The sequence below is a fragment of the Chrysemys picta genome, chromosome 21 (assembly GCF_011386835.1).
Source record: "Chrysemys picta bellii isolate R12L10 chromosome 21, ASM1138683v2, whole genome shotgun sequence".
In the NCBI taxonomy this organism is placed as follows: domain Eukaryota; kingdom Metazoa; phylum Chordata; order Testudines; family Emydidae; genus Chrysemys; species Chrysemys picta.
In genome coordinates, this window is record NC_088811.1 from 6,803,573 (window position 1) to 6,818,334 (window position 14,762).

General features: G+C 45.7%; 1 protein-coding gene across 11 annotated transcripts in view; it reads right to left on the reverse strand.

The window, feature by feature from the left end:
* Nucleotides 1–14,762, reverse strand: part of MIB2 (MIB E3 ubiquitin protein ligase 2) — a 106,326-nt gene that overhangs the window by 80,708 nt on the left and 10,856 nt on the right. The window contains exon 2 of one of the 11 annotated variants that reach the window (XM_042852843.2): nt 5,350–5,427. The exons of 6 other annotated variants lie outside the window; for them this stretch is intronic. The gene's annotated coding sequence lies outside the window, so the exon portion shown is untranslated. Of the gene's footprint in view, nt 1–3,185; nt 4,177–5,349; nt 5,428–14,762 lie in introns of those variants that run through there. 4 more of the 11 variants (XM_065575257.1, XM_008167295.4, XM_008167294.4 and 1 more) reach the window with 4 other exon arrangements.

Consider the following 14,762-nt stretch of genomic DNA (forward strand, 5'->3'; position numbering starts at 1 on the left):
TAAAAAAGAACTTCTAATAACCTTGTCTCCTCTTATGCTGTTTTCCAGTTCTCTCTTTTTTAGGGAACAGGGTCAAAGGGAAACGAACATATGCAATCATATTTCCATCCAACAACAATTTATAATGCAGCACTCATACTTTTATTGTGGCACCCAATGGACTTGAGGCATAACTGGAACATCACATATATAAATGTAGGTGGACATTCCAAGGAAGCTCAGATTTATTTTTGAGTCTTTTTCAGTGGAAAAAAAATGGTATTTCAAATGACTAGAACAGAGAAGTGTGGCCTGAAAACACAATTAGCGGCAACAACTCCCACTGATTCACTGCATGAATTTGGCCAATTCACTCAACCCCTCTGCCTCAACTTGCCCCTCCATAAAATGGGGGTATTGAGTACTTCCTTCCTTACGAAGGGCAGAGAAAGGATCCCCTTTTGTAACACTGCTTTAGAGTGGCACTATTAATAGACCACCTGTTGGTCTTGGTTTCTTGGGCAGCAGGAGAAAACTCTATCCCCTTAGTATCCAAGCACTTTCCACCTAAAAATCAACAACAGCGATGACCCTGTTGGGCTTGACAGGATCTCTGGAACCTCACGTAGTCAAAACTCTGATTCAGGCTGTGGGGTTAATTTTTTTTTTTAACTGCTAGAGAGGAAATGAATCAATTTGTGGTGGTAGGGGATTTAGTGTTGAGTGTGCCATTCTATGCCAGGACTAGAGTGAGCTATGCAGCCAGGGCTCCATAGAGTTTGGTCTTTAAAGGGAATTAATTACTGCTTTTAAAGTAACCACACCAGGATGCCTCTCAAACCTGCAAAAGGAAAAAGTTACTGTGATCTGAGGACACTCCTTTGCTACCTAAACAGCAGAGCCAGCTAGCCAGTGGCTACTCAAGCCACAGGTGGATTGACACATGCTGTGTGCTGTGAAAGGTGCATGGCAGGGTGGGCTGATAGCCAAGAACCAGCCTCAGTTCAGCAGAACCCGGGTTACGTCACTCGTCACCCTGAGCGCAGCTGAAGCATCGTTTTCTCTAGGCATCCAGAGACCCCTTCGCAGCATTCCTCCTTGCATTATGGTTTCATAACAGGCCTTACTTGCACTGTGGCCATTGGGACGCCCACACCTGCATAGGGGCACTTTGGGAAAGAGACTCAACCACCCCACTGCTCGGCTGGTCATTGCTGGTGTTCGACCAGACCTCGCTTTATGAGTCAGTACTGGCCATCGCATGGCAGAGCTGCCAGAGGTCTGTGTTGATACCAGAGGAACCTGACGTGATGCTGAGCTAGTACTCTTAACAAGCTACAAGGAATCCAAACAGCCGCTGTAATGGATACAGATCTGAAAGTCAACAACTATCAGACTGACTTACTGCCCCCTCGCCCCCCCCGGTACCGAGCCTCAGTCTGGCCTTGCAGGTCTCCAGCCCCTGTGAATAAGGCTCATAAGAGGAGACAAAAGGGTCCAGCCCAACCCTCTCCACAGCTCTGCTCTGACAATCTGATGTTCCAATAGACCAGTCTGTACAAAAGTGATTTCCTGGGCAGCTTCATATTCCATTGTACCTTTGTGACGCTAATGAAGGTATCTGTGCAGCAGCCACCTTCACGCAGTCCCTTGACTGCTGACCCAGAAGGCTGCCTTTTTGCCATGCGCCTTCCACGCGCATGCAAGCGGGTACTGAGCATGTTGCCTTCACGCCTAATCCGCGGGAGAGCTGTACATGTTCAGCACAGCAAGACAAGGACCAGGATCAAAACCTTCTTTGTTTGCCACCCAGATGACTAGAGCAGTTACAACATACACAGTCTGACAGGATCCCGTCGGCTGCGGACTTGAGTTTTACTGGCGATGAAGCGGGAGCACTCCTCTACTAAAGCACTGCTCATTAAAACAAAGAGCCCCCCCCTTCCCCTCCTCCCAAAGTTGTCTGAGTCATATAGTTCTGGGGAGCAAGGGGCAGGGATGCCAGGATGGCCAAGGGAAAAATGCCACCTTCCATTGCCACAAGCCTGGGGTTTAAAATAACCTACCGAGAGACATGACAGTATCCATGAATCCTGACCTTAACGGGGCTTCACGTAAATCAAGAGCATCCAGGTTATGCTCCAGAGCTTCAGACTACTGTGATGCAGAAGAGAAAGCGCTAGGTGTGACCTTTCCATCCCGTTTTAGAGAGGGAAGAACATATTCCGGCTACGGAATAGAGCAACGCTGCCCACTGACTCTGTGTGCACAACTCCTCGGTCAAGCTAGCCTTAGAACATCAGCCTGAAATGTTGCAACTACTCTGCTGTTTGCTCACCTCTGCAGCACCTTCTAACGTCTGGCCCACGTGATGCAGATGTTCCTATGACACTGGAAACAAAGCCAGCTGTACGAAACAGGAAAGCGTAACCAATGGGCTATCTTGGTGGTGCTCAAGGTACTTCTGCGCTGTTGAGAGGGGCAAGGGGAGGTAGGGTGACCAGACAGCAAGTGTGAAAAATCCAGACGGGAGTAGGAGGGGTAATAGGAGCCTATATAAGAAAAAGACCCAAAAATCGGGCCTGTCCCTATAAAATCGGGACATCTGGTCACCCTACGGGGAGGAGCCAGGAAGGACCAACTGGGGCAGTTTTAACCTAGCAACCAACAGCTTTTTTAAAAGCAATGCTGTATTTTCCAGATGAGGTTGTCTCCTCAGACTAAGTTTACTTGCCCTTGGGGCATATTACTTGCCTTAAAGCAATGGTGCGGGGGCAAGACTCACACGGCCTGAGAATTGTCAATGGAGCTACACTGGCGCGGATCAGATTGAGGCCCAAGTTATCTGAGCCACAAGTTTCAAGTGCCAACACTTCCCCATTCTAAAGTTATAGAGTTAAAAATAAAACCTACCTGGAATCCAAGAGGAAGAATCTGCAGTAGCGTCCCTAGAAGTCAATGCAAAACTGAGGCAAGCATTCAATAAATAACCCTGCAAAGAAGCACGGCCACAACTTCTGTTTAAAATATGTGCCACAGCAATTGCCAAACATGTGCACCTGACACATTGAGGCGCATTCCTTACGAACAACACTGCAGCTGGAGGACAGGGGTGTAATAATCAGACCCTCCCAAGCTATTCAAACAGACAGTCTGTCTCGGCACAGAGAGCACTGAAAGCAACTCAATTTGGGAAAAGCCATTACCTGTTAGCGGAAAAGCAGGTGCATCTCCACGAACGTGCTAGGCATAAACAATTTCTCTGGAGCAGAGCATCCCAAAGGTCTGCAAGGAAAATCCAAAGGCTTCCTTGCCACCCAGTAACGTGCGTCCGAACAGGCAGCTGGGAGGTTAAGATTCATGCTACATCCTTCCACTCCCCTCCCCAAGATATATTCCCACCCCCTCCAAAGAATACAGCTGGCACATCTAAAAAGGCGGCTGTTAAAATAGATCTGGCTTCTCAAGAGCTGCCACAGGAGAAACTGACAGTATCTGGAGAGTCCAGGCTGGGGGGTAGGGGTGGGAAGGCATGAAAAGGGGTTTGAATTCCCAGAAAGATTCAACGTGAAGTCTCCATGTTTGGCTCAACAGGAAGAGGGTGAACTAAGCACAGAGGATCCCAGGTTCTTCTGTTTGCTGCTATTTTAGTGCACTGGAAGCCTGCAGTCTGCCTCCCGCTCTGTACCAGCAGAGTCAAGAAGCTGAATGGTGTGGAGGCGGGGAGGAAGGGGGAGAAAGGTTTCCACAGAGAGAAACAGCTGCTGCAGTTTTGTTTCAGTTCTCAGAATGGCATTGTTCTGGGCACACGTTGGTGCTGAACTGGAAACCAGCAGCACCCCCAGCCCCACACATCAGTACAAAAAAGCCCCTTCCCTGTCTCCAAGAAAAGAAAAACTGACCCACTTTGTTAAACGAAACCAGGTGGCAAGCTTCCCCAAATGGTCCAGCTCCGCACAGAAAGGCATGCAGGAGACTTAACACCAGTCCAGGCTCCCCACGGCTGGAGCAGCAAACTCCTTTGGGGTTTCTCCTTACAAAAACATTTGCTGCCTGAGCTGCTTAGCCTGGAGATCGGGTGCGGTGGGAAGAAAAATCCGAGCTGTGATTGCAGAGAAATCCCTGCTCTTCATTCACCCACAACGAGGCTTAAAATACAGCACAAAGCCTCCCTCTTCCCTGGCTGTCATCTGGCACAGCCCCAGAGAGCTGTGACTTGCACTTAAAGGGACAGCTCTTACTAGCCCAGACTGAAGGCACATGTCATCCATCTGCTGTTATCTTCACTGGGTGCAGCACTCAGCCAGCCAAGTGCAAGGCATTAGATTAGGGACCAAATCCTGTTGGGTACGCTCACACAGGTATTATAGACATCACCCAACAGCGTGCTAGAAACTCCACTGGTGCATAACAACAGATAGGACTCGGAAGCCTTAGGTTCTACTCCTGCCACTGACTTGCTAGACATCCAGAACAAGTCACTTAACTCTTCTATGCCTCAGTTTCTCTGCATAAGGAGGTTAATGATCCTCCCCCACCTTTGTGAAGTGCTTCTAAGTCTACGGGTGACAAGTACTAAGTGTCAAATTTTATTCTAGGAACACAAAAGAAGATCCCTGCCACAAAGCGCTTACAATCTAAAGAGATGATGTAGAAACAAAAGGTTGGAGAACGGGATGCAGCAAGCAGCAGAGTGACAGAGCAGGGAAGTTTAACACACATCTTCCTAGCACTGGTTTTTGCTCAGAGGTTTGCTTGGGTTGTATTTTTTTAGGAAATTGCTAACAATTTTGTTCACGTATCATTGCAGGGCCTAAGATTGAAATGGGATTAAAATGAGCAGGATTGGGCCCAAAGATTCCCACCACAGGGTGAATCCTGGCCCCATTGAAGTCAGTGAGAATTTAGACACTGTCTACATTGAAATCAGGATTTCACCCATGATCTATAAATGTCCTACCAGGGGAATTAAAATATCAAGGCTACAAGAGAGGGAAAACATTTGCAGGAAGAAATTTAATACTTGTAGTACAGTACTGCCTAGAAGCTCCAGCTTTTGTGCTAGGCACTGTACAAACACCTGTCAAGGGAAGAGCTCAGAGACAGAGGGAGTACTGTTATCTCCACTTTACAGATGGGAAACTGAGGCAGTGAGATTAAGCAACGTGCCCAAGTCGCACAGGGAGTCTGTGGCAGAGAAAAACCCAGAACTCCTGAGTCCCAGTCCGGTGCCATAAGCACAAGAGCATCCTTCCTCTATTCAATGTCCTCGAGTTACCAAAACATGCGAAAGACTTAGCAACCCCACTCCTGCTGAAAGGAGGAAGTGCCGTGTCATGGATAGGACAAGAGAACGAAGCCAGGACTCACTTCTATTCTTGATTCTGCTTCGGAGAGAGTGACACAGTCACACTTGGCCACTTCAACTTTGTGCCTCAGTTTCCCCACCTGAAACATAAAGGTAAGACAGACCTGCCTCACAAGTTTGTTTTGAGACTTAAAAGCACTAGACTCTTTACAAATATCAAGTGCCTCTGACAGGACAGGGTAGGACCCCTTCTGACTCCCCCCCACGTGATTTTCTCTTCTGGTGTAACTATTCTTAGCAACAACACAATTAAGATGAACAACCACCACCACTCGCTCATAGAGTGTGTTCACTCTGCAGCTGGGAGCATGCGTCCCAGTGCAGGCAGACAGACATGGGCTAGCTCTCCTTGAGCTAGCACACTGCAAAATCGCCATGTTGCTGGGGGTACCCTGGACAGCAGCTTGGACTAGTCACCCAAGCATAAACCTGCCTGGACTCACTGAATACAGACTCCGGCAACTAGCCCAAGCCACCACCAATGCTACTCCCAGCTGCACGGCTATTTTTAGAACACAAGCACATGTCTGTCTACCACACTGGGATGCGAGCTCCCAGCTGCAGTACCCATGTATCGCTAGGAAGTGACAAAGCTGAGTTTTGCTCAGTAAAAATGAAACTTTTGGTCCAAAGCATCTAAAACTTCAACAATGCTTTAACCGGGAGCGGCTAATGACATTCTCACACTAACGTCCTGTGTTGCTGCAGCGCCTGCTATTGGAGCACCTTGAAGAATGCATACGCAAGAAAGAAAATTGAACGTCAACATCCTCAGCATTGCCACAAAGCGGGTAAAAATTATTATTCAAGTTTATTACAGAAGTGTCTTGAGGCCCCCCACTGGAACTGCACCCCCATTTTGCTAGGCCCCATACAAATATAGCAAGAGAGTCACCCGCACTAGATAAACAGGGAAACTGAGGCACACAGCAGTTAGACAACTGGCTGAGCTCACAAAGCAAATCAGTGGCAGAACTGGGACGTAAACCCCGATCTTACCACCATCAGTCCTGTACCATAGGCTGTGCTCCCTCCCAGTTACACATTAGGAAGGTAGAAGGGTGGCAGTCACAGAATTCAAGCCAATGCGGCTGTGATGCTTTCATTGATGAGGAGCAGAAAGCTTTGCAAGGATTTTGAGAATGAGGTGTGAATAATGGTCCTATTTAAAAAAAAATAAAAAATAAAAATCAGTATTTGCAAGTAGCTGTAATCTCATTAACTGAATGCAGATATCCAAAGGGATCACTGGAATGGACCATGATCCCTTTGGATCAAAGATAAGTGCTTAACCGGCGGAACAGAAAGGCGGTTACTCAAGCTGTGCATTTTGGTAGCAGATAAGCAAAGAGGATTTGTGCTTCACATTGGTCCTCAGCATCTCTCTGTTCATGCAACACTATCACATCAACACTACCCAAGCCTTGTGGTCAGAGAGACGCTGACAGAAAAGGACTGCAGGCCAATTAGCTCCCTCAAAACAAACGCCACTCGCTTTGTTCTTTCCTGTTCCTGCCGTAGCTCAGCCAAAGTCACAAGTGGTTACTCATTTTCAGTACACAAACATGCAGGGCTGAGAGCCGGGAACACAGCACGTGGCTGCTCAACTTACAGGCCTGAGGCACAATTCTGCTCTCACATCCGTCAGCATAAATTTAGAGCAATTTAACTCCAGGGCCTCCAGTGGGGTTACCTCTTGATTCACACCAGTGCCAGTGATGGCTGAATCAAGCCCCACTCATCCTCTAGGTACTGCAGTAGAGCAGCAAGGTGCCAACCCACTAACAACTACTTACAGCAGATTTACTTGCGAAGAGGAGGACAAAGGGCTCGTGCGGAGCCTGGTGGTGTCCCATTGACTTCCATGGGATTCTGCACAGGAACAAGGACACACAAGAGTGGTTCCCAATCACTGGCACAGCGGCAAATACAGGCATCTCAGGCATTTAGGATCAGTTCCTTGAGTTTCCCTGCCACTCCCTCACCGATAAGGCTCTGATGGATCCCACACACCTTTAAATATATTTAACCTTCGCCAAAAAACCCTCAAAACAAAACCACCATTTTAAAAGCTACCTTCTGTTTGTTTGGGGGGCTCAGCACCTTTAAAAAAAATATCAGGCCCTTAAACGGATAATAGAATCATTATGTTGAAGGGACACCCATTGTCCTACTAGCTGGTTCTCTTGCTATGGGTGCAAGAAGAAGGCGGAGATCTTTCCGACTGACAGCTATCTTCCACTGGTCACATCTGATTTCTTTAAGAGCTTTCTCTGCAGCTGTGTGGGTGGCCTCCAGATGTCATGCTGCTAAGAGCCTACGCTGACCCTTCAGTGTGCTACTCACTACTTTCTAGTTATCTACTTTGGACAGTTCACAGAGTTTATCCCTCTTCTGACAAGCAGGGTCTACCCCAGCCCTGCACTGTAGCACTAGCCTGGTCATGGGACTTTAAAAGAATGGCTCTGCATTTTCATACCAGTGCGTCACGGGAGCTTCAGAGCTGCCCATCTCTTCAAGCATGTCCAAACTGGGGCCAGAGTTTTCTTTAAACTAGAGCGGGTCTAGAACCTTTAGGTCACCAGCTCGATTCCAGCTCACAACCCAGAGAACACATGAAGCATCGTCAACCCTGCAGTATTTAAAACAACACCCACCCACCATACACCAACTAGTCGGGTGCCCCCAGAATTGACACTTTTGAAAAATAATACACTTTGGGCTCTTTTCTGACCCTTTAGCGGACATTCAGGTCACATTTTCAAGCCTCTCTCCACAAACATGAGGGCTAAAACCTTCTGCATCTGAATCTTTCCCATGCTGTCAAACATTGCTATGGGCATGAACAAGGCTCGACCCCTTCCTGTCTACCATCAGCAGCTCTTCGCATCTCCTCTGTGTTGTTAAGTCTCATCGGCTTTTCCCTTTCTGAGTAGTACTCAATGGAGAGATGCTTTCGGTTGGCTCCTTTGGGCGTTCCTCCTGCTGTCTGATGACACACCTGCCATGGAAGATGATGTGATTTCATTTTTAAACACAAATGCAGATATTTCCATTTTCTTTTCTGGACAACTTTACAGATAGGGAGTTGGTGAACTCTGATGAATCTCAGCATTTGTTATAAAGCCCTTCCATTGGATCCCTTGTACCTTCCTGAGGCCCTTGCTTCAGAAGGTGATGAGATGTCAAATGGTACTTTGGGGGGGGGGGGGATTTCCAGCTTTCATATCCATACGTTAAAGGTGGAAATAACACTTGAGTTGAAGATTTGTAGTTTGGTCTTTAAGTTGTAGATTTTTGATGAACAAAGCTTGTGTAAGCTGGTAAATGCAGCTGCTGCCTTGCCAATTTGTGACATTATTGAGGAGATAAAAAGCAGGGCACCTTTCCTCCAGGTTGGGGGTTGAACTATAGGGTAACCATGTAGCCTCAATAAGACAAGCTATAGAAACACAAGCTAGTCATTCCTGCAGATCACTGGGGGGGGGGGGCGAGGGGAGGGGAACAAAAAAACAACCCTAACTTACTTATAGAAGATGAACGCTAAGATTCTCACATAATTGCTTGGCAGCAGGAGCTGGTGCTTACGAAAAACCAAGTATCACGAGATTCATGCTGAAATCATGAAACTGACAACACTGCAAGCATTCGCACTGCAACTGGCACTAATTAGTTCTCTTGTTGGCAGTTTCAGCAGAGATCTACTGACTGTACACGGTGTGGAGTCTGAAATCCTTTCCGATCCCCCAGAAGCTGTCCTTCCAGGGAATGGGGAGTTTCACACCATCTTATATCTGTCCTGAGGATGTCCCCAAGGCTGACAAAATGGCACCTTTCCCCCAATGCTAAACCTCACGGAGACCATGAGAGCAGCACTCTGTGTGCCAAGTCCCTACATGGCACTTTTAAAATGAGGAAGGACACAAGCTTTGGGAAGCCTCTAAAATAGATCCCCAAGCTCCAATAAAGGACTGAGCACGCATCCCCTCCTCAACGAGCATGGAAAGGAATTGGATTCCGATGCTGCCGTGGCACCCTCTTGTCAAAGATGCTGCTCCACAGCCCAGTTACATTTGGGTTGAGGTGAGACATGAAAAAAAACGCAGAGACAGAGGGAAGGAAATGATGCAACTTCGCCCCCTGAAGAAACATCTCTGCAGAGCAGGAAGGAGGGAAGCAGTGGGGTCTAGCAGACAGAGCAGGAAGCAGGAGACTGGGGTTCTCTTTCTGGTGAGTGGATGTGCGCAGTCCAGGGGGTGAGCCAGAGATGCACACTGTGCGACAGAGAGAGAAAGGCAGAGACACTGTTTTCCCTATTCTCATAAAGTTCTTTGTTCCATGTTAGAAGAAAATGTCTCTCCTGGCATTCTTTAGCACTGTCCTAGGACATTCCCCCGCAATCACCATGAAATCTCGAGCGGGTCATTTAGCTTCTCTCAGGCTAATCCTGCTCACACAAGCAGGTCTCTCTAGATCTCAGCTTCTCCATCTGTAAAATGGGGACAACACTCCCATAGCTCAGCTGTCTGGGGATCCTCTGGTGAAAGGTGCTAAAAGTTATCATCTGCCTTTGGCAAAGGTCTAAGTTATTTGACCCAAGCAGGCTGTTGAGCCGTTAACAAGTCTCAGCATTAACTTCTAGATTAAGCTCGGGTCACACGTTTACACACCGGTTTCCTTGCCTTCGGTAAGGACTTAGGCCCTGAGGCAGCAAAGCGCTAAGCACGTGCTTACGTCCCATTGACAATTCCTCAACTCCAAGGCCAGAAGGGCCCAATGTGATCATCTCATCAGACCTCCTGCGTCACAAGGCCATAGAACTTCCCCGAAATAATTCCCAAAGCAGATCTGTTCGAAAAACATCCAGCCTTGATGGAAATTGGTCGTCGATGGAAAAGCCACCATGACCCTTGGGAAGTTCTTCCAATGGTTAATAGGTCTGAACAGTCAAGATTTACTCTTCCTTTCCCATGGCGCCTAATGCTCCCACTCTACCCAACACGAACACATGTGTCGCTCTAACAGGGAGTGCATGGTGGACGTGCACTAAGGATCCATACAGTGAATGGACTTGACATTCTAGGCTATCAGCATGATGAATGGGGCAGGAGCTCCCCTTGAAGGGCCATCTCCTCTGGCTTTTACCCACTTCCTGTATCCTCGAGCTGGCTCCCCATTTTGGGCTTACTGTCTGGTCTTCTCATCACCTCCAAAGCTTTACACCAGGGGTCGGCAACCTTTCAGAAGTGGTGTGCCGAGTCTTCATTTATCACGCTGATTTAAAGTTTCACGTGCCAGTAATAGATTTTAATGTTTTTAGAAGGTCTCTTTCTGTAAGTATAATATATAACTAAACTATTGTTGTATGTAAAGTAAATAAGGTTTTTAAAATGTTTAAGAGGCTTCATTTAAAATTAAATTAAAATGCAGAGCCCCCCAGACTGGTGGCCAGGACCTGGCAGTGAGAGTGCCACTGAAAATCAGCTCGTGTGCTGCCTTTGGCACACATGCCAGAGGTTGCCTACCCCTGCTCTACACCATCCCTCTTGACTCATCTCTGCCCTTCTCCCCACCCCAGGCTTTCTGCTTTTCACCCAAACTTCTGCTCTTAAGATTTCACACCTACTCCCATTGAAAAGTGGCCAGAACTCCCATGGACTTAAATGGGTCCAGGATTGGAGCCTTTATCATCTCCCCCACTCCTGACCTCACACCCCCACTTGCTTTCAAAGTCAAAACCAACCTCCCTCCCTCTCCTGCCACATCTTCAGGGAACAAATGTTTTCACACTGCTCCATCCCAGTCTTTGGGGCTTAGTGTTGCCTGTGGTAAAACCACTTTGCACATCTACAGTGCCAAAAAATAATAATTATACCTACACGTAACAGAATCATTCATTGTGATTTAAATGTGTTTACTGTGGGTGGGAGGGGGGAGCCTGTGATTAACATGCCAATCGTTTGCCACACAATAATTAGCAAATTACACTCAGAATTATCTAAAAATCCTCAAGCACACAACTGATTTTGCAAGGACTTCTCTCGCTCTCTCTCATATCCAAATGCAGGCCTGGCACAGCCTCCGGACGCACTGTCTATTTTACACAGGGGACACAAGAGGCACCCATGAAAAATACGAACTGGCATCTGAACGAGAACCATTTATGGGCAAAAGCTGGTGTTATAGTCATGACTATATTTGGGATTCAGCAGCGAGAATCTGCAAGAGTCCAAACCTCATCCATGAATCAAATCCACATGCGTTGCACTTCACTAAACTAAACCCAGGTGGAGATACAACACTCGACTGAATACAATTTCTCCACAGCCTTGGTTTGGACTAGACCAAATCTACTGAGCATCAGGATATACTGCAAGCCCTATTTATTTGTTCAGGGGGAAGGGCAGGGCAGGAAGAGCCTTGGGGTGCGTGAAAGGTGGTGACACTATATTCCGGGGTAGATAAAAATCAATGATTTGAAAATAAAAATAAAAATAAAAAAAAAGATTTTTCTTTTATTTAAATTGGATTTTTTTTATAAGATTTTTCCCCAGAAAGCATTTTATCTAAAGATAGTTTTAATTAAGATACATTATAGCTCAAAGATATCTCATCATGGAACAGGGATTATAAATTCTAATTCTATAGTATGAGAATACATTCATGTAATGTTTAAGAAAAGTTTTGTAAACGAGTTCCAATAGTTCATGGATTAGGGACCCAATCTTATGGGCTTCCAGGGGCTTCTGTTAGATTATTTAGGTTAATCTTTCTCTCTACCCAAGATACCATCAGAGATGTTTAGTTTTGCAGTTCTCAAACTGTGGATATATGTCTCCAGAGATAACATCGTTGTTAACAGCAAAAATGGTGTGTTTTTGTTTTGTTTTTTAAATATTTCATTTAACTATTTTAGTTAAAAAAACAAACGATTTTAAAAAACTTGAACATATAACTAAACTCAAAAATTCATATGCTTGTTTTGTTAAAATATTATGTTTGCTGTTGAAGAAAAAAATCCAGAATACATAACGTTGTTTTAGTTAAATAAAACAATTGAAATGTTTGTCTGGTGACGTTCTCCTCCTATTACAGCATGGCAAGAAAATCTTCCAAATACTAATGATTAGCCTGTTGAATTGGAGATACTTCACCTCCCAGTAACTTCATAAATATCTGCTTCAATTATCTTTGGTAAATGAAATAACCAAACAATCATTCATTTTCTGATATAGCTGTAAAACTAATCTGAAAAGTTTCCAAAATCAATCACTTTAAAAATGTATAGTGTGTACCTTCTAAAAATGAAACCTACATCTCTGAGTTGTGAAGAATATGTATTAAAGGTTATAACAACCAACAAGAACGCACTTTTATGTAGAAATCCATGATTAAATCGAGTTTTCCTGACGAGTGATTTAAATCAAATCCACCCTGCTATATTTTTTGCTTCAATATGGGGTGAGATCTGCTGCTGATCTGCTGTTTTTTGAATGAATTGTATTTTTAAATCATCAAAGTGCCTCATGCCCAAGGTAGGCGCTTTAATAGCTACATAAAAATCAAAGCAGTTACCATGCAAAGTGCTCACACAATGGGCCTGCAGAGGAGGTCGGCTCATCGCAAACACCGCTAACCGAGAAGTGAAAGGTTCCATGTCTCATTGCCAAGCCATCAACACCCACACCACCTACCTCCGGTCTGAAGCAGACCATTCGTTTATGCTTTGTACCTCATCAATGACAGGGATGTTTTTCCTACATCATTAGAATTTCTGTTTGGCTTAAATTTTGCAAATTGGCATCCACAAGAAAACTGCAGACGCTCAAGCCTGGCACAGAACAACGAGAGAGAGAGAGGGGATGATGTTTCTATAGGTTAAATAGCAGAGTCAGCTTGGAACAAAGCCAAGTCTCAGATGACAGACTAGACCCAGTAGCAAGCTTTTAAAAATGCTACAGCTGCTCCCTTAAAAAAGAACAAGGACAGAGCTTTTCCATGTCACTTGTAAGCACTTTGGCTTGTTCGCATGCCCTATACCTTGTCTGCTCTTAGACCACATTTAACTATAAGTAACAAAGAGGGCATTATTAATATGCCTTTGCTCAAGGATCAGTGTCTCCTCATTTCATTATGCATAATTGTTTTGTATAGAGCAGCAACATCCTGAAATACTGGAATGTTCAGAGAGAAGAGGCTAAAATTAACTCAGCCAGCGCTGTGTGTAAAGGCAGCACATGCTCAATGCATCTCACTGTTGTGATCAACACCTGTCCTTGACAAATGCCATCCCATTGATCCTTTCTGTCTAAATTGAATTTCACATCCTTCTTTCGCTGGCTTTATTCTAGTCCAAAGCAGCTACGCAGGGAAGGAGACCTTGCCTGACCCTTCAAATGTATGGAGGAGGAGCTGCAGTGACGAGATAATGACTTAACATCCCTCCCTTCACCTTGATAAAGACATTGCTCTAGCATTATCTAAGTGCTATCAGATTTGTTACTATTCAGTAACCTTACCAAGTAAGCCTCTCTCAGAAATTTGACCCCTGCTTTGACATTTCCCCCCAAACCAGCAAATAGTCTCTGAGAAAGTCCCAAATGTGGGAGAAGTTTGCAAAGTTAAGACACCAACTTTAAAAAGTTGGTATGTGTGTGTTATGGTAGCACCTAGAAGTTCCAACTGAGTTCAGAGCCCATTGTGCCAGGTGCTGTACAAACACAAAGTAAGAGACAGTCCGTGTCCCAAAGGAACTTCAATCTTATCAGACAAAAGGGTATTTCTACACTGCAATCAGGGTGTGTGATTGCAACACATGTAGCGGAGCTGGCTTTAATTTAGCTAGCTTGTGGACTGATAGCAGTGAAGCTGTGAGAGCTTTCTTTCTTGTGAACAGAAATGATGATACATCAGAAACAGCTGGTGTACAACTTGCTCCACCAAAACCAGCCACTCTATGCTGAATGAAATCTCCCATTTCAGTGACAAGGGATTCAGGGCTCTCCTCATAATACACACGAGAGCCATCCAGACCCATCTTCTAACCTCCCTGCATCCCTAGAACAGCTGGTTGTAGAGGTGTTAAGCAAGCACCCCTTTCAGCAGGTGTTAAGCAAGCACGTTTTATCCTTTTACTGCTATGAAGCGCTGTGTAAACAGATAAAGAAGAAGATCCACCAGAACTGGAACCTCAGATACCAACCCCTGCAAATTTCAGGGTTGTCACATTTGAATCTCTAGGTCTGAACCACCTCCCCTTCACGGCTGTGCTTAGAGATCAGATCCAAAAGCCAGAAGTTCCTTTCCCAGAGTGGAAGTGGCTAAAATCTCAAGTGCAATTAGTTGCTCCCCGGAGATGTTTTCCCCCCATTTTGGAGATGAAGTCACATGAAGACAGCTTGTGACATTTCAGGGC